Genomic DNA, 21,886 nt, shown 5'->3' on the forward strand with positions numbered 1-21,886 from the left:
TACGAACCGGATCGGAATCGGCCCAAATAATAATAATAATAATAATAATCCACATTTATAAGGCGCACAATCACCCGTAAGGGTCTCTAGGCGCTAGGGGCCGTCGGGAAGATTAAGCAAGCTATTGCCCAGAGTCACATGGTGCTGGGCTAATCTGCGGCCGGTGACGGGGATCGAACCCTGATCTCTGGGATGCTCGAGGGTTACTACGCGCTCTACAAAAACCTTAAATAAAAAAATCTCCAGATTCCGGTGCCGGGGATCGAACCGTGATCCCCAGATGGGGATATCCCAAAAATCTGGCATGGATACGCCCGCCAGGACAGGTTTGGGCACCCCTGTCTTAGGCCATAAGTGGCTATAGCAAGAAAAAAACTCACTGCACTTTTCCAAAAAGACAACCATATAAGCCCATGTGAGGGAAATGATCTGATTTTCTCCCTCAAGAAAAAAGAAGATTAAACACAGGTTTGTCAGAAGTGGGATTTGAACCCACGCCTCCAGAAGAGACTGCGACCTGAACGCAGCGCCTTAGACCACTCGGCCATCCTGCCTTGCATTTGCAGCACCTTCCACAAGCCAGACAGCCATGCAAGTTTGGTACCGAAAAGGCATGCCCTCAATTTATTTATCCCATTATAAGCATTTCCAACAGATCTTTGAACAATCCATACAGAGCAGTACCTATGAAGAACTCTTTAGACCTTTAAAGCGTACAAAGAGAAAGTGCTATTCACCAGCCACTTGAACGGCCCAAAGCTGCTTTGAAATTGAGTCAACAGCCACATCTTGGCTGACTAAAGCAAATTCAACAAGGGAGCTCAATGTCACAACATAGGGTGGAATACGCAAATCTAAGCAGCCCCTGATCACAGCCCTGAGGACATTGCTGTAAGTGTGCTGGAGTACAGCTGTCTACCAGGTGCTTGGCATTCTTCCAAATTTGCATGGCCTGTCTGGCCAGGGAATACAAGAGCATGACTCTTCTAGATGAGCTCTTACATGGGTCCTAAGCTCATTTGGTAAGGATTGCACTTTATCAGCAAGACTTTGTACAACAGAAATATATGAGAAACCCAAGCTCTCTTGACTAGACGAGGACGGAATAACGTCCCAGGTGAAGACGAACAGATGCAACTTCCATCAGATGTTATCCTGATGAAGAAGATTATATCTCCAAAAGTCATTTCAGAAGTGGGATTCGAACCCACGCCTCCAGAGGAGACTGCAGCCTAAACACAGCGCCTTAGACCACTCGGCCATCCTGACAGTGAAGAGTCCTAAGAAATGTATAAAAGTCACTCATAAATTTCTGCGTCCATGCAAGCTTGAAATAATTTCAACCTTCAAACACAAGGTGCAACTTTTTGCACAGGACAATAAACACAGAAGATCACATATGAAAGCATTTCATTTCACAGGTGTACTGTTTTTATGCTTTTAGAATAACTTATACCTCTCACCAGCTATTTAGGGTTCTGTATCCTACTCACAAAATTATCTTGCCTGCGACCTCTCTCTTTATACACAAACAACTACTGCTCAGGAAGTAGGAAGGCAGAAGGTGGGGCAGTTTATGCAAATTTATGCTGTCAATGTGCCTTGCACACTCATGCAGAATTTCTAGATCCTTGCTGGAAACAAGAGAGCAGGCCTTGTTTCAGATCAACTGTCCCTAGCAAGGAACGTCTGAGCACATCCATTCTTTTGCTCTCTAGCCCCTGGCTTGGGACTCACCCTCACTGGCTGAGGAGTGAAGTTCTGCATACCAACGTTGCATAGAAGGTATGTTTGTGATTGGTTTGAGATGGGTGGGAGGTCAAGAGCAGGGAAAAGCAAGTCACTTTCACTTCTAGTCTCCTCTTCTATGCCTACCTGCCGTTCACTCACTCTGTCTTTGTTTCATTCTCTCCTTCCACAACACCCCATCTCACTCACTCGCTCTATCATTTGTGCTCTTTCCCCTTGCTCTTCATTTCATAGTGGAAACATCTCTTGAATGGATCATTAGAAAATGAGGTTACATAAAATTAAAAATCTACTTATTGGAAACCAAAAATATCACAAGACTGAATGTAAGCCATTTCTTCAATAAAAGGGATTTTTTAGGCACCCCCCAAAAAACACATAAAACACCACTAGTGCTAGAAGAATATTATACGAGCTTGAAGACAGAATTGGGCAAATTCATTTGCAGTTGAAACTGAAGTTTGGTACTTATTCAGATATTATATGCACTGCCAATTTTTGGCTGAGATTCTGAAGGAACGCAGAGACAAAATGGACTTAAAGTTTTGTCAGAAGTGGGATTCGAACCCACGCCTCCCACGCAGCGCCTTAGACCACTCGGCCATCCTGACCACATGTTGCTTGTTCATCTACATAGTGAGAAAGATAGTGTGAACAAAAAAAACACACATCTTAGGCCATGAGTGGCTATAGCAAGAAAAAAACTCACTGCACTTTTCCAAAAAGACAACCATGTAAGCCCATGTGAGGGAAATGATCTGATTTTCTCCCTGAAGAAAAAAGAAGATTAAACACAGGTTTGTCAGAAGTGGGATTTGAACCCACGCCTCCAGAAGAGACTGCGACCTGAACGCAGCGCCTTAGACCACTCGGCCATCCTGACTTGCATTTACAATACCTTCCACAAGCCAGACAGCCATGCAAGTGGGGTACCGAAAAGGCATGCCCTCAATTTATTTATCCCATTATAAGCATTTCCAACAGATCTTTGAACAATCCATACAGAGCAGTACCTATGAAGAACTCTTTAGACCTTTAATGAGTACAAAGAGAAAGTGCTATTCACCAGCCACTTGAACGGCCCAAAGCTGCTTTGAAATTGAGTCAATAGCCACATCTTGGCTGACTAAAGCAAATTCAACAAGGGATCTCAATGTCACAACATAGGGTGGAATTCGCAAATCTAAGCAGCCCCTGATCACTGCCCTGAGGAAATTGCTGTAAGTGTGCTGGAGTCCAGCTGTCTACCAGGTGCTTGGCATTCTTCCAAATTTGTATGGCCTGTCTGGCCAGGGAATACAAGAGAATGACTCTTCTAGATGAGCTCTTACATGGGTCATAAGCTCATTTGGTAAGGATTGCACTTTATCAGCAAGACTTTGTACAACAGAAATATATGAGAAACCCAAGCTCTCTTGACTAGACGAAGACAGAATAACGTCCCAGGTGAAGACGAACAGAAGCAACTTCCATCAGATGTTATCCTGATGAAGAAGATTATATCTCCAAAAGTCATTTCAGAAGTGGGATTCGAACCCACGCCTCCAGAAGAGACTGCGGCCTAAACACAGCGCATTAGACCACTCGGCCATCCTGACAGTGAAGAGTCCTAAGAAATGTATAAAAGTCACTCCGAAATTTCTGCGTCCATGCAAGCTTGAAATAATTTCAACCTTCAAACACAAGGTGCAACTTTTTGCACAGGACAATAAACACAGAAGATCACATATGAAAGCATTTCATTTCACAGGTGTACTGTTTTTATGCTTTTAGAATAACTTATACCTCTCACCAGCTATTTAGGGTTCTGTATCCTACTCACAAAATTACCTTGCCTGCGACCTTTCTCTCTATACACAAACAACTACTGCTCAGGAAGTAGGAAGGCAGAAGGTGGGGCAGTTTATGCTAATTTATGCTGTCAATGTGCCTTGCACATTCATGCAGAATTTCTAGATCCTTGCTGGAAACAAGAGAGCAGGCCTTGTTTCAGATCAACTGTCCCTAGCAAGGAACGTCTGAGCACATCCATTCTTTTGCTCTCTAGCCCCTGGCTTGGGACTCACCCTCACTGGCTGAGGAGTGAAGTTCTGCATACCAACGTTGCATAGAAGGTATGTTTGTGATTGGTTTGAGATGGGTGGGAGGTCAAGAGCAGGGAAAAGCAAGTCACTTTCACTTCTAGTCTCCTCTTCTATGCCTACCTGCCGTTCACTCACTCTGTCTTTGTTTCATTTTCTCCTTCCTCAACACCCCATCTCACTCACTCGCTCTATCATTTTTGCTCTTTCCCCTTGCTCTTCATTTCATAGTGGAAACATCTCTTGAATGGATCATTAGAAAATGAGGTTACATAAAATTAAAAATCTACTTATTGGAAACCAAAAATATCACAAGACTGAATGTAAGCCATTTCTTCAATAAAAGGGATTTTTTAGGCACCCCCCAAAAAACACATAAAACACCACTAGTGCTAGAAGAATATTATAAGAGCTTGAAGACAGAATTGGGCAAATTCATTTGCAGTTGAAACTGAAGTTTGGTACTTATTCAGATATTTTATGCACTGCCAATTTTTAGCTGAGATTCTGAAGGAACGCAGAGACAAAATGGACTTAAAGTTTTGTCAGAAGTGGGATTCGAACCCATGCCTCCAGGAGAGACTGCGGCCTTAACGCAGCGCTTAGACCACTCGGCCATCCTGACCACATGTTGCTTGTCCATCTACATAGTGAGAAAGATAGTGTGAACAAAAAAATACACACATCTTAGGCCATGAATGGCTATAGCAAGAAAAAAACTCACTGCACTTTTCCAAAAAGACAACCATATAAGCCCATGTGAGGGAAATGATCTGATTTTCTCCCTCAAGAAAAAAGAAGATTAAACACAGGTTTGTCAGAAGTGGGATTTGAACCCACGCCTCCAGAAGAGACTGCGACCTGAACGCAGCGCCTTAGACCACTCGGCCATCCTGACTTGCATTTGCAGCACCTTCCACAAGCCAGACAGCCATGCAAGTTTGGTACCGAAAAGGCATGCCCTCAATTTATTTATCCCATTATAAGCATTTCCAACAGATCTTTGAACAATCCATACAGAGCAGTACCTATGAAGAACTCTTTAGACCTTTAAAGCGTACAAAGAGAAAGTGCTATTCACCAGCCACTTGAACGGCCCAAAGCTGCTTTGAAATTGAGTCAACAGCCACATCTTGGCTGACTAAAGCAAATTCAACAAGGGAGCTCAATGTCACAACATAGGGTGGAATACGCAAATCTAAGCAGCCCCTGATCACAGCCCTGAGGACATTGCTGTAAGTGTGCTGGAGTACAGCTGTCTACCAGGTGCTTGGCATTCTTCCAAATTTGCATGGCCTGTCTGGCCAGGGAATACAAGAGCATGACTCTTCTAGATGAGCTCTTACATGGGTCCTAAGCTCATTTGGTAAGGATTGCACTTTATCAGCAAGACTTTGTACAACAGAAATATATGAGAAACCCAAGCTCTCTTGACTAGACGAGGACGGAATAACGTCCCAGGTGAAGACGAACAGATGCAACTTCCATCAGATGTTATCCTGATGAAGAAGATTATATCTCCAAAAGTCATTTCAGAAGTGGGATTCGAACCCACGCCTCCAGAGGAGACTGCAGCCTAAACACAGCGCCTTAGACCACTCGGCCATCCTGACAGTGAAGAGTCCTAAGAAATGTATAAAAGTCACTCATAAATTTCTGCGTCCATGCAAGCTTGAAATAATTTCAACCTTCAAACACAAGGTGCAACTTTTTGCACAGGACAATAAACACAGAAGATCACATATGAAAGCATTTCATTTCACAGGTGTACTGTTTTTATGCTTTTAGAATAACTTATACCTCTCACCAGCTATTTAGGGTTCTGTATCCTACTCACAAAATTATCTTGCCTGCGACCTCTCTCTTTATACACAAACAACTACTGCTCAGGAAGTAGGAAGGCAGAAGGTGGGGCAGTTTATGCAAATTTATGCTGTCAATGTGCCTTGCACATTCATGCAGAATTTCTAGATCCTTGCTGGAAACAAGAGAGCAGGCCTTGTTTCAGATCAACTGTCCCTAGCAAGGAACGTCTGAGCACATCCATTCTTTTGCTCTCTAGCCCCTGGCTTGGGACTCACCCTCACTGGCTGAGGAGTGAAGTTCTGCATACCAACGTTGCATAGAAGGTATGTTTGTGATTGGTTTGAGATGGGTGGGAGGTCAAGAGCAGGGAAAAGCAAGTCACTTTCACTTCTAGTCTCCTCTTCTATGCCTACCTGCCGTTCACTCACTCTGTCTTTGTTTCATTCTCTCCTTCTTCAACACCCCATCTCACTCACTCGCTCTATCATTTGTGCTCTTTCCCCTTGCTCTTCATTTCATAGTGGAAACATCTCTTGAATGGATCATTAGAAAATGAGGTTACATAAAATTAAAAATCTACTTATTGGAAACCAAAAATATCACAAGACTGAATGTAAGCCATTTCTTCAATAAAAGGGATTTTTTAGGCACCCCCCAAAAAACACATAAAACACCACTAGTGCTAGAAGAATATTATACGAGCTTGAAGACAGAATTGGGCAAATTCATTTGCAGTTGAAACTGAAGTTTGGTACTTATTCAGATATTATATGCACTGCCAATTTTTGGCTGAGATTCTGAAGGAACGCAGAGACAAAATGGACTTAAAGTTTTGTCAGAAGTGGGATTCGAACCCACGCCTCCAGGAGAGACTGCGGCCTTAACGCAGCGCCTTAGACCACTCGGCCATCCTGACCACATGTTGCTTGTTCATCTACATAGTGAGAAAGATAGTGTGAACAAAAAAAACACACATCTTAGGCCATGAGTGGCTATAGCAAGAAAAAAACTCACTGCACTTTTCCAAAAAGACAACCATATAAGCCCATGTGAGGGAAATGATCTGATTTTCTCCCTCAAGAAAAAAGAAGATTAAACACAGGTTTGTCAGAAGTGGGATTTGAACCCACGCCTCCAGAAGAGACTGCGACCTGAACGCAGCGCCTTAGACCACTCGGCCATCCTGACTTGCATTTGCAATACCTTCCACAAGCCAGACAGCCATGCAAGTGGGGTACCGAAAAGGCATGCCCTCAATTTATTTATCCCATTATAAGCATTTCCAACAGATCTTTGAACAATCCATACAGAGCAGTACCTATGAAGAACTCTTTAGACCTTTAATGAGTACAAAGAGAAAGTGCTATTCACCAGCCACTTGAACGGCCCAAAGCTGCTTTGAAATTGAGTCAATAGCCACATCTTGGCTGACTAAAGCAAATTCAACAAGGGATCTCAATGTCACAACATAGGGTGGAATTCGCAAATCTAAGCAGCCCCTGATCACTGCCCTGAGGAAATTGCTGTAAGTGTGCTGGAGTCCAGCTGTCTACCAGGTGCTTGACATTCTTCCAAATTTGTATGGCCTGTCTGGCCAGGGAATACAAGAGAATGACTCTTCTAGATGAGCTCTTACATGGGTCATAAGCTCATTTGGTAAGGATTGCACTTTATCAGCAAGACTTTGTACAACAGAAATATATGAGAAACCCAAGCTCTCTTGACTAGACGAAGACAGAATAACGTCCCAGGTGAAGACGAACAGAAGCAACTTCCATCAGATGTTATCCTGATGAAGAAGATTATATCTCCAAAAGTCATTTCAGAAGTGGGATTCGAACCCACGCCTCCAGAGGAGACTGCGGCCTAAACACAGCGCATTAGACCACTCGGCCATCCTGACAGTGAAGAGTCCTAAGAAATGTATAAAAGTCACTCAGAAATTTCTGCGTCCATGCAAGCTTGAAATAATTTCAACCTTCAAACACAAGGTGCAACTTTTTGCACAGGACAATAAACACAGAAGATCACATATGAAAGCATTTCATTTCACAGGTGTACTGTTTTTATGCTTTTAGAATAACTTATACCTCTCACCAGCTATTTAGGGTTCTGTATCCTACTCACAAAATTACCTTGCCTGCGACCTTTCTCTCTATACACAAACAACTACTGCTCAGGAAGTAGGAAGGCAGAAGGTGGGGCAGTTTATGCTAATTTATGCTGTCAATGTGCCTTGCACATTCATGCAGAATTTCTAGATCCTTGCTGGAAACAAGAGAGCAGGCCTTGTTTCAGATCAACTGTCCCTAGCAAGGAACGTCTGAGCACATCCATTCTTTTGCTCTCTAGCCCCTGGCTTGGGACTCACCCTCACTGGCTGAGGAGTGAAGTTCTGCATACCAACGTTGCATAGAAGGTATGTTTGTGATTGGTTTGAGATGGGTGGGAGGTCAAGAGCAGGGAAAAGCAAGTCACTTTCACTTCTAGTCTCCTCTTCTATGCCTACCTGCCGTTCACTCACTCTGTCTTTGTTTCATTTTCTCCTTCCTCAACACCCCATCTCACTCACTCGCTCTATCATTTTTGCTCTTTCCCCTTGCTCTTCATTTCATAGTGGAAACATCTCTTGAATGGATCATTAGAAAATGAGGTTACATAAAATTAAAAATCTACTTATTGGAAACCAAAAATATCACAAGACTGAATGTAAGCCATTTCTTCAATAAAAGGGATTTTTTTAGGCACCCCCCAAAAAACACATAAAACACCACTAGTACTAGAAGAATATTATAAGAGCTTGAAGACAGAATTGGGCAAATTCATTTGCAGTTGAAACTGAAGTTTGGTACTTATTCAGATATTTTATGCACTGCCAATTTTTAGCTGAGATTCTGAAGGAACGCAGAGACAAAATGGACTTAAAGTTTTGTCAGAAGTGGGATTCGAACCCATGCCTCCAGGAGAGACTGCGGCCTTAACGCAGTGGCTTAGACCACTCGGCCATCCTGACCACATGTTGCTTGTCCATCTACATAGTGAGAAAGATAGTGTGAACAAAAAAATACACACATCTTAGGCCATAAGTGGCTATAGCAAGAAAAAAACTCACTGCACTTTTCCAAAAAGACAACCATATAAGCCCATGTGAGGGAAATGATCTGATTTTCTCCCTCAAGAAAAAAGAAGATTAAACACAGGTTTGTCAGAAGTGGGATTTGAACCCACGCCTCCAGAAGAGAATGCGACCTGAACGCAGCGCCTTAGACCACTCGGCCATCCTGACTTGCAATTGCAGCACCTTCCACAAGCCAGACAGCCATGCAAGTTTGGTACCGAAAAGGCATGCCCTCAATTTATTTATCCCATTATAAGCATTTCCAACAGATCTTTGAACAATCCATACAGAGCAGTTCCTATGAAGAACTCTTTAGACCTTTAAAGCGTACAAAGAGAAAGTGCTATTCACCAGCCACTTGAACGGCCCAAAGCTGCTTTGAAATTGAGTCAATAGCCACATCTTGGCTGACTAAAGCAAATTCAACAAGGGATCTCAATGTCACAACATAGGGTGGAATTCGCAAATCTAAGCAGCCCCTGATCACTGCCCTGAGGAAATTGCTGTAAGTGTGCTGGAGTCCAGCTGTCTACCAGGTGCTTGGCATTCTTCCAAATTTGTATGGCCTGTCTGGCCAGGGAATACAAGAGAATGACTCTTCTAGATGAGCTCTTACATGGGTCATAAGCTCATTTGGTAAGGATTGCACTTTATCAGCAAGACTTTGTACAACAGAAATATATGAGAAACCCAAGCTCTCTTGACTAGACGAGGACAGAATAACGTCCCAGGTGAAGACGAACAGAAGCAACTTCCATCAGATGTTATCCTGATGAAGAAGATTATATCTCCAAAAGTCATTTCAGAAGTGGGATTCGAACCCACGCCTCCAGAAGAGACTGCGGCCTAAACACAGCACCTTAGACCACTCGGCCATCCTGACAGTGAAGAGTCCTAAGAAATGTATAAAAGTCACTCAGAAATTTCTGCGTCCATGCAAGCTTGAAATAATTTCAACCTTCAAACACAAGGTGCAACTTTTTGCACAGGACAATAAACACAGAAGATCACATATGAAAGCATTTCATTTCACAGGTGTACTGTTTTTATGCTTTTAGAATAACTTATACCTCTCACCAGCTATTTAGGGTTCTGTATCCTACTCACAAAATTACCTTGCCTGCGACCTTTCTCTCTATACACAAACAACTACTGCTCAGGAAGTAGGAAGGCAGAAGGTGGGGCAGTTTATGCAAATTTATGCTGTCAATGTGCCTTGCACATTCATGCAGAATTTCTAGATCCTTGCTGGAAACAAGAGAGCAGGCCTTGTTTCAGATCAACTGTCCCTAGCAAGGAACGTCTGAGCACATCCATTCTTTTGCTCTCTAGCCCCTGGCTTGGGACTCACCCTCACTGGCTGAGGAGTGAAGTTCTGCATACCAACGTTGCATAGAAGGTATGTTTGTGATTGGTTTGAGATGGGTGGGAGGTCAAGAGCAGGGAAAAGCAAGTCACTTTCACTTCTAGTCTCCTCTTCTATGCCTACCTGCCGTTCACTCACTCTGTCTTTGTTTCATTTTCTCCTTCCTCAACACCCCATCTCACTCACTCGCTCTATCATTTTTGCTCTTTCCCCTTGCTCTTCATTTCATAGTGGAAACATCTCTTGAATGGATCATTAGAAAATGAGGTTACATAAAATTAAAAATCTACTTATTGGAAACCAAAAATATCACAAGACTGAATGTAAGCCATTTCTTCAATAAAAGGGATTTTTTTAGGCACCCCCCAAAAAACACATAAAACACCACTAGTGCTAGAAGAATATTATAAGAGCTTGAAGACAGAATTGGGCAAATTCATTTGCAGTTGAAACTGAAGTTTGGTACTTATTCAGATATTTTATGCACTGCCAATTTTTAGCTGAGATTCTGAAGGAACGCAGAGACAAAATGGACTTAAAGTTTTGTCAGAAGTGGGATTCGAACCCATGCCTCCAGGAGAGACTGCGGCCTTAACGCAGCAGCTTAGACCACTCGGCCATCCTGACCACATGTTGCTTGTCCATCTACATAGTGAGAAAGATAGTGTGAACAAAAAACAACACACATCTTAGGCCATAAGTGGCTATAGCAAGAAAAAAACTCACTGCACTTTTCCAAAAAGACAACCATATAAGCCCATGTGAGGGAAATGATCTGATTTTCTCCCTCAAGAAAAAAGAAGATTAAACACAGGTTTGTCAGAAGTGGGATTTGAACCCACGCCTCCAGAAGAGACTGCGACCTGAACGCAGCGCCTTAGACCACTCGGCCATCCTGACTTGCATTTGCAGCACCTTCCACAAGCCAGACAGCCATGCAAGTTTGGTACCGAAAAGGCATGCCCTCAATTTATTTATCCCATTATAAGCATTTCCAACAGATCTTTGAACAATCCATACAGAGCAGTGCCTATGAAGAACTCTTTAGACCTTTAAAGCGTACAAAGAGAAAGTGCTATTCACCAGCCACTTGAACGGCCCAAAGCTGCTTTGAAATTGAGTCAACAGCCACATCTTGGCTGACTAAAGCAAATTCAACAAGGGAGCTCAATGTCACAACATAGGGTGGAATACGCAAATCTAAGCAGCCCCTGATCACAGCCCTGAGGACATTGCTGTAAGTGTGCTGGAGTACAGCTGTCTACCAGGTGCTTGGCATTCTTCCAAATTTGCATGGCCTGTCTGGTCAGGGAATACAAGAGCATGACTCTTCTAGATGAGCTCTTACATGGGTCCTAAGCTCATTTGGTAAGGATTGCACTTTATCAGCAAGACTTTGTACAACAGAAATATATGAGAAACCCAAGCTCTCTTGACTAGACGAGGACGGAATAACGTCCCAGGTGAAGACGAACAGATGCAACTTCCATCAGATGTTATCCTGATGAAGAAGATTATATCTCCAAAAGTCATTTCAGAAGTGGGATTCGAACCCACGCCTCCAGAGGAGACTGCAGCCTAAACACAGCGCCTTAGACCACTCGGCCATCCTGACAGTGAAGAGTCCTAAGAAATGTATAAAAGTCACTCATAAATTTCTGCGTCCATGCAAGCTTGAAATAATTTCAACCTTCAAACACAAGGTGCAACTTTTTGCACAGGACAATAAACACAGAAGATCACATATGAAAGCATTTCATTTCACAGGTGTACTGTTTTTATGCTTTTAGAATAACTTATACCTCTCACCAGCTATTTAGGGTTCTGTATCCTACTCACAAAATTATCTTGCCTGCGACCTCTCTCTTTATACACAAACAACTACTGCTCAGGAAGTAGGAAGGCAGAAGGTGGGGCAGTTTATGCAAATTTATGCTGTCAATGTGCCTTGCACATTCATGCAGAATTTCTAGATCCTTGCTGGAAACAAGAGAGCAGGCCTTGTTTCAGATCAACTGTCCCTAGCAAGGAACGTCTGAGCACATCCATTCTTTTGCTCTCTAGCCCCTGGCTTGGGACTCACCCTCACTGGCTGAGGAGTGAAGTTCTGCATACCAACGTTGCATAGAAGGTATGTTTGTGATTGGTTTGAGATGGGTGGGAGGTCAAGAGCAGGGAAAAGCAAGTCACTTTCACTTCTAGTCTCCTCTTCTATGCCTACCTGCCGTTCACTCACTCTGTCTTTGTTTCATTCTCTCCTTCCTCAACACCCCATCTCACTCACTGGCTCTATCATTTGTGCTCTTTCCCCTTGCTCTTCATTTCATAGTGGAAACATCTCTTGAATGGATCATTAGAAAATGAGGTTACATAAAATTAAAAATCTACTTATTGGAAACCAAAAATATCACAAGACTGAATGTAAGCCATTTCTTCAATAAAAGGGATTTTTTAGGCACCCCCCAAAAAACACATAAAACACCACTAGTGCTAGAAGAATATTATAAGAGCTTGAAGACAGAATTGTGCAAATTCATTTGCAGTTGAAACTGAAGTTTGGTACTTATTCAGATATTATATGCACTGCCAATTTTTAGCGGAGATTCTGAAGGAACGCAGAGACAAAATGGACTTAAAGTTTTGTCAGAAGTGGGATTCGAACCCACACCTCCAGGAGAGACTGCGGCCTTAACGCAGCGCCTTAGACCACTCGGCCATCCTGACCACATGTTGCTTGTCCATCTACATAGTGAGAAAGATAGTGTGAACAAAAAAAACACACATCTTAGGCCATAAGTGGCTATAGCAAGAAAAAAACTCACTGCACTTTTCCAAAAAAACAACCATATAAGCCCATGTGAGGGAAATGATCTGATTTTCTCCCTCAAGAAAAAAGAAGATTAAACACAGGTTTGTCAGTAGTGGGATTTGAACCCACGCCTCCAGAAGAGACTGCGACCTGAACGCAGCGCCTTAGACCACTCGGCCATCCTGACTTGCATTTGCAGCACCTTCCACAAGCCAGACAGCCATGCAAGTTTGGTACCGAAAAGGCATGCCCTCAATTTATTTATCCCATTATAAGCATTTCCAACAGATCTTTGAACAATCCATACAGAGCAGTACCTATGAAGAACTCTTTAGACCTTTAAAGCGTACAGAGAGAAAGTGCTATTCACCAGCCACTTGAACGGCCCAAAGCTGCTTTGAAATTGAGTCAACAGCCACATCTTGGCTGACTAAAGCAAATTCAACAAGGGAGCTCAATGTCACAACATAGGGTGGAATACGCAAATCTAAGCAGCCCCTGATCACAGCCCTGAGGACATTGCTGTAAGTGTGCTGGAGTACAGCTGTCTACCAGGTGCTTGGCATTCTTCCAAATTTGCATGGCCTGTCTGGCCAGGGAATACAAGAGCATGACTCTTCTAGATGAGCTCTTACATGGGTCCTAAGCTCATTTGGTAAGGATTGCACTTTATCAGCAAGACTTTGTACAACAGAAATACATGAGAAACCCAAGCTCTCTTGACTAGACGAGGACGGAATAACGTCCCAGGTGAAGACGAACAGATGCAACTTCCATCAGATGTTATCCTGATGAAGAAGATTATATCTCCAAAAGTCATGTCAGAAGTGGGATTCGAACCCACGCCTCCAGAGGAGACTGCGGCCTAAACACAGCGCCTTAGACCACTCGGCCATCCTGACAGTGAAGAGTCCTAAGAAATGTATAAAAGTCACTCAGAAATTTCTGCGTCCATGCAAGCTTGAAATAATTTCAACCTTCAAACACAAGGTGCAACTTTTTGCACAGGACAATAAACACAGAAGATCACATATGAAAGCATTTCATTTCACAGGTGTACTGTTTTTATGCTTTTAGAATAACTTATACCTCTCACCAGCTATTTAGGGTTCTGTATCCTACTCACAAAATTACCTTGCCTGCGACCTCTCTCTTTATACACAAACAACTACTGCTCAGGAAGTAGGAAGGCAGAAGGTGGGGCAGTTTATGCAAATTTATGCTGTCAATGTGCCTTGCAGATTCATGCAGAATTTCTAGATCCTTGCTGGAAACAAGAGAGCAGGCCTTGTTTCAGATCAACTGTCCCTAGCAAGGAACGTCTGAGCACATCCATTCTTTTGCTCTCTAGCCCCTGGCTTGGGACTCACCCTCACTGGCTGAGGAGTGAAGTTCTGCATACCAACGTTGCATAGAAGGTATGTTTGTGATTGGTTTGAGATGGGTGGGAGGTCAAGAGCAGGGAAAAGCAAGTCACTTTCACTTCTAGTCTCCTCTTCTATGCCTACCTGCCGTTCACTCACTCTGTCTTTGTTTCATTCTCTCCTTCCTCAACACCCCATCTCACTCACTCGCTCTATCATTTGTGCTCTTTCCCCCTGCTCTTCATTTCATAGTGGAAACATCTCTTGAATGGATCATTAGAAAATGAGGTTACATAAAATTAAAAATCTACTTATTGGAAACCAAAAATATCACAAGACTGAATGTAAGCCATTTCTTCAATAAAAGGGATTTTTTAGGCACCCCCCAAAAAACACATAAAACACCACTAGTGCTAGAAGAATATTATACGAGCTTGAAGACAGAATTGGGCAAATTCATTTGCAGTTGAAACTGAAGTTTGGTACTTATTCAGATATTATATGCACTGCCAATTTTTGGCTGAGATTCTGAAGGAACGCAGAGACAAAATGGACTTAAAGTTTTGTCAGAAGTGGGATTCGAACCCACGCCTCCAGGAGAGACTGCGGCCTTAACGCAGCGCCTTAGACCACTCGGCCATCCTGACCACATGTTGCTTGTTCTTCTACATAGTGAGAAAGATAGTGTGAACAAAAAAAACACACATCTTAGGCCATGAGTGGCTATAGCAAGAAAAAAACTCACTGCACTTTTCCAAAAAGACAACCATATAAGCCCATGTGAGGGAAATGATCTGATTTTCTCCCTCAAGAAAAAAGAAGATTAAACACAGGTTTGTCAGAAATGGGATTTGAACCCACGCCTCCAGAAGAGACTGCGACCTGAACGCAGCGCCTTAGACCACTCGGCCATCCTGACTTGCATTTGCAGTACCTTCCACAAGCCAGACAGCCATGCAAGTGGGGTACCGAAAAGGCATGCCCTCAATTTATTTATCCCATTATAAGCATTTCCAACAGATCTTTGAACAATCCATACAGAGCAGTACCTATGAAGAACTCTTTAGACCTTTAATGAGTACAAAGAGAAAGTGCTATTCACCAGCCACTTGAACGGCCCAAAGCTGCTTTGAAATTGAGTCAATAGCCACATCTTGGCTGACTAAAGCAAATTCAACAAGGGATCTCAATGTCACAACATAGGGTGGAATTCGCAAATCTAAGCAGCCCCTGATCACTGCCCTGAGGAAATTGCTGTAAGTGTGCTGGAGTCCAGCTGTCTACCAGGTGCTTGGCATTCTTCCAAATTTGTATGGCCTGTCTGGCCAGGGAATACAAGAGAATGACTCTTCTAGATGAGCTCTTACATGGGTCATAAGCTCATTTGGTAAGGATTGCACTTTATCAGCAAGACTTTGTACAACAGAAATATATGAGAAACCCAAGCTCTCTTGACTAGACGAGGACAGAATACCGTCCCAGGTGAAGACGAACAGAAGCAACTTCCATCAGATGTTATCCTGATGAAGAAGATTATATCTCCAAAAGTCATTTCAGAAGTGGGATTCGAACCCACGCCTCCAGAAGAGACTGCGGCCTAAACACAGCACCTTAGACCACTCGGCCATCCTGACAGTGAAGAGTCCTAAGAAATGTATAAAAGTCACTCAGAAATTTCTGCGTCCATGCAAGCTTGAAATAATTTCAACCTTCAAACACAAGGTGCAACTTTTTGCACAGGACAATAAACACAGAAGATCACATATGAAAGCATTTCATTTCACAGGTGTACTGTTTTTATGCTTTTAGAATAACTTATACCTCTCACCAGCTATTTAGGGTTCTGTATCCTACTCACAAAATTACCTTGCCTGCGACCTTTCTCTCTATACACAAACAACTACTGCTCAGGAAGTAGGAAGGCAGAAGGTGGGGCAGTTTATGCAAATTTATGCTGTCAATGTGCCTTGCACATTCATGCAGAATTTCTAGATCCTTGCTGGAAACAAGAGAGCAGGCCTTGTTTCAGATCAACTGTCCCTAGCAAGGAACGTCTGAGCACATCCATTCTTTTGCTCTCTAGCCCCTGGCTTGGGACTCACCCTCACTGGCTGAGGAGTGAAGTTCTGCATACCAACGTTGCATAGAAGGTATGTTTGTGATTGGTTTGAGATGGGTGGGAGGTCAAGAGCAGGGAAAAGCAAGTCACTTTCACTTCTAGTCTCCTCTTCTATGCCTACCTGCCGTTCACTCACTCTGTCTTTGTTTCATTTTCTCCTTCCTCAACACCCCATCTCACTCACTCGCTCTATCATTTTTGCTCTTTCCCCTTGCTCTTCATTTCATAGTGGAAACATCTCTTGAATGGATCATTAGAAAATGAGGTTACATAAAATTAAAAATCTACTTATTGGAAACCAAAAATATCACAAGACTGAATGTAAGCCATTTCTTCAATAAAAGGGATTTTTTTAGGCACCCCCCAAAAAACACATAAAACACCACTAGTGCTAGAAGAATATTATAAGAGCTTGAAGACAGAATTGGGCAAATTCATTTGCAGTTGAAACTGAAGTTTGGTACTTATTCAGATATTTTATGCACTGCCAATTTTTAGCTGAGATTCTGAAGGAACGCAGAGACAAAATGGACTTAAAGTTTTGTCAGAAGTGGGATTCGAACCCATGCCTCCAGGAGAGACTGCGGCCTTAACGCAGCAGCTTAGACCACTCGGCCATCCTGACCGCATGTTGCTTGTCCATCTACATAGTGAGAAAGATAGTGTGAACAAAAAACAACACACATCTTAGGCCATAAGTGGCTATAGCAAGAAAAAAACTCACTGCACTTTTCCAAAAAGACAACCATATAAGCCCATGTGAGGGAAATGATCTGATTTTCTCCCTCAAGAAAAAAGAAGATTAAACACAGGTTTGTCAGAAGTGGGATTTGAACCCACGCCTCCAGAAGAGACTGCGACCTGAACGCAGCGCCTTAGACCACTCGGCCATCCTGACTTGCATTTGCAGCACCTTCCACAAGCCAGACAGCCATGCAAGTTTGGTACCGAAAAGGCATGCCCTCAATTTATTTATCCCATTATAAGCATTTCCAACAGATCTTTGAACAATCCATACAGAGCAGTGCCTATGAAGAACTCTTTAGACCTTTAAAGCGTACAAAGAGAAAGTGCTATTCACCAGCCACTTGAACGGCCCAAAGCTGCTTTGAAATTGAGTCAACAGCCACATCTTGGCTGACTAAAGCAAATTCAACAAGGGAGCTCAATGTCACAACATAGGGTGGAATACGCAAATCTAAGCAGCCCCTGATCACAGCCCTGAGGACATTGCTGTAAGTGTGCTGGAGTACAGCTGTCTACCAGGTGCTTGGCATTCTTCCAAATTTGCATGGCCTGTCTGGTCAGGGAATACAAGAGCATGACTCTTCTAGATGAGCTCTTACATGGGTCCTAAGCTCATTTGGTAAGGATTGCACTTTATCAGCAAGACTTTGTACAACAGAAATATATGAGAAACCCAAGCTCTCTTGACTAGACGAGGACGGAATAACGTCCCAGGTGAAGACGAACAGATGCAACTTCCATCAGATGCTATCCTGATGAAGAAGATTATATCTCCAAAAGTCATTTCAGAAGTGGGATTCGAACCCACGCCTCCAGAGGAGACTGCAGTCTAAACACAGCGCCTTAGACCACTCGGCCATCCTGACAGTGAAGAGTCCTAAGAAATGTATAAAAGTCACTCATAAATTTCTGCGTCCATGCGAGCTTGAAATAATTTCAACCTTCAAACACAAGGTGCAACTTTTTGCACAGGACAATAAACACAGAAGATCACATATGAAAGCATTTCATTTCACAGGTGTACTGTTTTTATGCTTTTAGAATAACTTATACCTCTCACCAGCTATTTAGGGTTCTGTATCCTACTCACAAAATTATCTTGCCTGCGACCTCTCTCTTTATACACAAACAACTACTGCTCAGGAAGTAGGAAGGCAGAAGGTGGGGCAGTTTATGCAAATTTATGCTGTCAATGTGCCTTGCACATTCATGCAGAATTTCTAGATCCTTGCTGGAAACAAGAGAGCAGGCCTTGTTTCAGATCAACTGTCCCTAGCAAGGAACGTCTGAGCACATCCATTCTTTTGCTCTCTAGCCCCTGGCTTGGGACTCACCCTCACTGGCTGAGGAGTGAAGTTCTGCATACCAACGTTGCATAGAAGGTATGTTTGTGATTGGTTTGAGATGGGTGGGAGGTCAAGAGCAGGGAAAAGCAAGTCACTTTCACTTCTAGTCTCCTCTTCTATGCCTACCTGTCGTTCACTCACTCTGTCTTTGTTTCATTCTCTCCTTCCTCAACACCCCATCTCACTCACTCGCTCTATCATTTGTGCTCTTTCCCCTTGCTCTTCATTTCATAGTGGAAACATCTCTTGAATGGATCATTAGAAAATGAGGTTACATAAAATTAAAAATCTACTTATTGGAAACCAAAAATATCACAAGACTGAATGTAAGCCATTTCTTCAATAAAAGGGATTTTTTAGGCACCCCCCAAAAAACACATAAAACACCACTAGTGCTAGAAGAATATTATAAGAGCTTGAAGACAGAATTGTGCAAATTCATTTGCAGTTGAAACTGAAGTTTGGTACTTATTCAGATATTATATGCACTGCCAATTTTTAGCGGAGATTCTGAAGGAACGCAGAGACAAAATGGACTTAAAGTTTTGTCAGAAGTGGGATTCGAACCCACACCTCCAGGAGAGACTGCGGCCTTAACGCAGCGCCTTAGACCACTCGGCCATCCTGACCACATGTTGCTTGTCCATCTACATAGTGAGAAAGATAGTGTGAACAAAAAAAACACACATCTTAGGCCATAAGTGGCTATAGCAAGAAAAAAACTCACTGCACTTTTCCAAAAAAACAACCATATAAGCCCATGTGAGGGAAATGATCTGATTTTCTCCCTCAAGAAAAAAGAAGATTAAACACAGGTTTGTCAGTAGTGGGATTTGAACCCACGCCTCCAGAAGAGACTGCGACCTGAACGCAGCGCCTTAGACCACTCGGCCATCCTGACTTGCATTTGCAGCACCTTCCACAAGCCAGACAGCCATGCAAGTTTGGTACCGAAAAGGCATGCCCTCAATTTATTTATCCCATTATAAGCATTTCCAACAGATCTTTGAACAATCCATACAGAGCAGTACCTATGAAGAACTCTTTAGACCTTTAAAGCGTACAGAGAGAAAGTGCTATTCACCAGCCACTTGAACGGCCCAAAGCTGCTTTGAAATTGAGTCAACAGCCACATCTTGGCTGACTAAAGCAAATTCAACAAGGGAGCTCAATGTCACAACATAGGGTGGAATACGCAAATCTAAGCAGCCCCTGATCACAGCCCTGAGGACATTGCTGTAAGTGTGCTGGAGTACAGCTGTCTACCAGGTGCTTGGCATTCTTCCAAATTTGCATGGCCTGTCTGGCCAGGGAATACAAGAGCATGACTCTTCTAGATGAGCTCTTACATGGGTCCTAAGCTCATTTGGTAAGGATTGCACTTTATCAGCAAGACTTTGTACAACAGAAATACATGAGAAACCCAAGCTCTCTTGACTAGACGAGGACGGAATAACGTCCCAGGTGAAGACGAACAGATGCAACTTCCATCAGATGTTATCCTGATGAAGAAGATTATATCTCCAAAAGTCATGTCAGAAGTGGGATTCGAACCCACGCCTCCAGAGGAGACTGCGGCCTAAACACAGCGCCTTAGACCACTCAGCCATCCTGACAGTGAAGAGTCCTAAGAAATGTATAAAAGTCACTCAGAAATTTCTGCGTCCATGCAAGCTTGAAATAATTTCAACCTTCAAACACAAGGTGCAACTTTTTGCACAGGACAATAAACACAGAAGATCACATATGAAAGCATTTCATTTCACAGGTGTACTGTTTTTATGCTTTTAGAATAACTTATACCTCTCACCAGCTATTTAGGGTTCTGTATCCTACTCACAAAATTACCTTGCCTGCGACCTCTCTCTTTATACACAAACAACTACTGCTCAGGAAGTAGGAAGGCAGAAGGTGGGGCAGTTTATGCAAATTTATGCTGTCAATGTGCCTTGCAGATTCATGCAGAATTTCTAGATCCTTGCTGGAAACAAGAGAGCAGGCCTTGTTTCAGATCAACTGTCCCTAGCAAGGAACGTCTGAGCACATCCATTCTTTTGCTCTCTAGCCCCTGGCTTGGGACTCACCCTCACTGGCTGAGGAGTGAAGTTCTGCATACCAACGTTGCATAGAAGGTATGTTTGTGATTGGTTTGAGATGGGTGGGAGGTCAAGAGCAGGGAAAAGCAAGTCACCTTCACTTCTAGTCTCCTCTTCTATGCCTACCTGCCGTTCACTCACTCTGTCTTTGTTTCATTCTCTCCTTCCTCAACACCCCATCTCACTCACTGGCTCTATCATTTGTGCTCTTTCCCCTTGCTCTTCATTTCATAGTGGAAACATCTCTTGAATGGATCATTAGAAAATGAGGTTACATAAAATTAAAAATCTACTTATTGGAAACCAAAAATATCACAAGACTGAATGTAAGCCATTTCTTCAATAAAAGGGATTTTTTAGGCACCCCCCAAAAAACACATAAAATACCACTAGTGCTAGAGGAATATTATAAGAGCTTGAAGACAGAATTGGGCAAATTCATTTGCAGTTGAAACTGAAGTTTGGTACTTATTCAGATATTATATGCACTGACAATTTTTAGCTGAGATTCTGAAGGAACGCAGAGACAAAATGGACTTAAAGTTTTGTCAGAAGTGGGATTCGAACCCACGCCTCCAGGAGAGACTGCGGCCTTAACGCAGCGCCTTAGACCACTCGGCCATCCTGACCACATGTTGGTTGTTCTTCTACATAGTGAGAAAGATAGTGTGAACAACAAAAACACACATCTTAGGCCATGAGTGGCTATAGCAAGAAAAAACTCACTGCACTTTTCCAAAAAGACAACCATATAAGCCCATGTGAGGGAAATGATCTGATTTTCTGACTCAAGAAAAAAGAAGATTAAACACAGGTTTGTCAGAAGTGGGATTTGAACACACGCCTCCAGAAGAGACTGCTACCTGAACGCAGCGTCTTAGACCACTCGGCCATCCTGACTTGCATTTGCAGCACCTTCCACAAGCCAGACAGCCATGCAAGTGGGGTACCGAAAAGGCATGCCCTCAATTTATTTATCCCATTATAAGCATTTCCAACAGATCTTTGAACAATCCATACAGAGCAGTACCTATGAAGAACTCTTTAGACCTTTAATGAGTACAAAGAGAAAGTGCTATTCACCAGCCACTTGAACGACCCAAAGCTGCTTTGAAATTGAGTCAATAGCCACATCTTGGCTGACTAAAGCAAATTCAACAAGGGATCTCAATGTCACAACATAGGGTGGAATTCGCAAATCTAAGCAGCCCCTGATCACTGCCCTGAGGAAATTGCTGTAAGTGTGCTGGAGTCCAGCTGTCTACCAGGTGCTTGGCATTCTTCC

The 21,886-nt window shown here is 42.9% G+C and overlaps 23 non-coding genes across 23 annotated transcripts; all 23 read right to left on the reverse strand.

Moving 5' to 3' along the window:
* Window positions 1–471: 471 nt before the first annotated feature.
* TRNAL-CAG (transfer RNA leucine (anticodon CAG)) lies at window positions 472–554 on the reverse strand. Its single transcript has one exon. It is a non-coding gene; the product is annotated as a tRNA-Leu (tRNA).
* Window positions 555–1,186: 632 nt separating this feature from the next.
* On the reverse strand, window positions 1,187–1,269 carry TRNAL-UAG (transfer RNA leucine (anticodon UAG)). Its single transcript has one exon. It is a non-coding gene; the product is annotated as a tRNA-Leu (tRNA).
* Window positions 1,270–2,549: 1,280 nt separating this feature from the next.
* TRNAL-CAG (transfer RNA leucine (anticodon CAG)) lies at window positions 2,550–2,632 on the reverse strand. The gene has a single exon. It is a non-coding gene; the product is annotated as a tRNA-Leu (tRNA).
* Window positions 2,633–4,645: 2,013 nt separating this feature from the next.
* On the reverse strand, window positions 4,646–4,728 carry TRNAL-CAG (transfer RNA leucine (anticodon CAG)). Its single transcript has one exon. It is a non-coding gene; the product is annotated as a tRNA-Leu (tRNA).
* Window positions 4,729–5,360: 632 nt separating this feature from the next.
* On the reverse strand, window positions 5,361–5,443 carry TRNAL-UAG (transfer RNA leucine (anticodon UAG)). The gene has a single exon. It is a non-coding gene; the product is annotated as a tRNA-Leu (tRNA).
* Window positions 5,444–6,469: 1,026 nt separating this feature from the next.
* TRNAL-AAG (transfer RNA leucine (anticodon AAG)) lies at window positions 6,470–6,552 on the reverse strand. Its single transcript has one exon. It is a non-coding gene; the product is annotated as a tRNA-Leu (tRNA).
* Window positions 6,553–6,741: 189 nt separating this feature from the next.
* TRNAL-CAG (transfer RNA leucine (anticodon CAG)) lies at window positions 6,742–6,824 on the reverse strand. Its single transcript has one exon. It is a non-coding gene; the product is annotated as a tRNA-Leu (tRNA).
* A 2,015-nt stretch (window positions 6,825–8,839) lies between these two features.
* TRNAL-CAG (transfer RNA leucine (anticodon CAG)) lies at window positions 8,840–8,922 on the reverse strand. The gene has a single exon. It is a non-coding gene; the product is annotated as a tRNA-Leu (tRNA).
* A 632-nt stretch (window positions 8,923–9,554) lies between these two features.
* Window positions 9,555–9,637, reverse strand: TRNAL-UAG (transfer RNA leucine (anticodon UAG)). Its single transcript has one exon. It is a non-coding gene; the product is annotated as a tRNA-Leu (tRNA).
* A 1,300-nt stretch (window positions 9,638–10,937) lies between these two features.
* Window positions 10,938–11,020, reverse strand: TRNAL-CAG (transfer RNA leucine (anticodon CAG)). The gene has a single exon. It is a non-coding gene; the product is annotated as a tRNA-Leu (tRNA).
* Window positions 11,021–11,652: 632 nt separating this feature from the next.
* TRNAL-UAG (transfer RNA leucine (anticodon UAG)) lies at window positions 11,653–11,735 on the reverse strand. The gene has a single exon. It is a non-coding gene; the product is annotated as a tRNA-Leu (tRNA).
* A 1,026-nt stretch (window positions 11,736–12,761) lies between these two features.
* On the reverse strand, window positions 12,762–12,844 carry TRNAL-AAG (transfer RNA leucine (anticodon AAG)). Its single transcript has one exon. It is a non-coding gene; the product is annotated as a tRNA-Leu (tRNA).
* Window positions 12,845–13,033: 189 nt separating this feature from the next.
* Window positions 13,034–13,116, reverse strand: TRNAL-CAG (transfer RNA leucine (anticodon CAG)). The gene has a single exon. It is a non-coding gene; the product is annotated as a tRNA-Leu (tRNA).
* A 632-nt stretch (window positions 13,117–13,748) lies between these two features.
* TRNAL-UAG (transfer RNA leucine (anticodon UAG)) lies at window positions 13,749–13,831 on the reverse strand. The gene has a single exon. It is a non-coding gene; the product is annotated as a tRNA-Leu (tRNA).
* Window positions 13,832–14,857: 1,026 nt separating this feature from the next.
* On the reverse strand, window positions 14,858–14,940 carry TRNAL-AAG (transfer RNA leucine (anticodon AAG)). Its single transcript has one exon. It is a non-coding gene; the product is annotated as a tRNA-Leu (tRNA).
* A 189-nt stretch (window positions 14,941–15,129) lies between these two features.
* On the reverse strand, window positions 15,130–15,212 carry TRNAL-CAG (transfer RNA leucine (anticodon CAG)). The gene has a single exon. It is a non-coding gene; the product is annotated as a tRNA-Leu (tRNA).
* A 632-nt stretch (window positions 15,213–15,844) lies between these two features.
* On the reverse strand, window positions 15,845–15,927 carry TRNAL-UAG (transfer RNA leucine (anticodon UAG)). The gene has a single exon. It is a non-coding gene; the product is annotated as a tRNA-Leu (tRNA).
* A 1,300-nt stretch (window positions 15,928–17,227) lies between these two features.
* On the reverse strand, window positions 17,228–17,310 carry TRNAL-CAG (transfer RNA leucine (anticodon CAG)). Its single transcript has one exon. It is a non-coding gene; the product is annotated as a tRNA-Leu (tRNA).
* Window positions 17,311–17,942: 632 nt separating this feature from the next.
* Window positions 17,943–18,025, reverse strand: TRNAL-UAG (transfer RNA leucine (anticodon UAG)). The gene has a single exon. It is a non-coding gene; the product is annotated as a tRNA-Leu (tRNA).
* A 1,026-nt stretch (window positions 18,026–19,051) lies between these two features.
* On the reverse strand, window positions 19,052–19,134 carry TRNAL-AAG (transfer RNA leucine (anticodon AAG)). Its single transcript has one exon. It is a non-coding gene; the product is annotated as a tRNA-Leu (tRNA).
* A 189-nt stretch (window positions 19,135–19,323) lies between these two features.
* Window positions 19,324–19,406, reverse strand: TRNAL-CAG (transfer RNA leucine (anticodon CAG)). The gene has a single exon. It is a non-coding gene; the product is annotated as a tRNA-Leu (tRNA).
* A 632-nt stretch (window positions 19,407–20,038) lies between these two features.
* Window positions 20,039–20,121, reverse strand: TRNAL-UAG (transfer RNA leucine (anticodon UAG)). Its single transcript has one exon. It is a non-coding gene; the product is annotated as a tRNA-Leu (tRNA).
* Window positions 20,122–21,147: 1,026 nt separating this feature from the next.
* Window positions 21,148–21,230, reverse strand: TRNAL-AAG (transfer RNA leucine (anticodon AAG)). Its single transcript has one exon. It is a non-coding gene; the product is annotated as a tRNA-Leu (tRNA).
* Between the last annotated feature and the right edge of the window lie 656 nt (window positions 21,231–21,886).

Source organism: Lissotriton helveticus, chromosome 8, assembly GCF_964261635.1.
Source record: "Lissotriton helveticus chromosome 8, aLisHel1.1, whole genome shotgun sequence".
Classification (NCBI taxonomy): domain Eukaryota; kingdom Metazoa; phylum Chordata; class Amphibia; order Caudata; family Salamandridae; genus Lissotriton; species Lissotriton helveticus.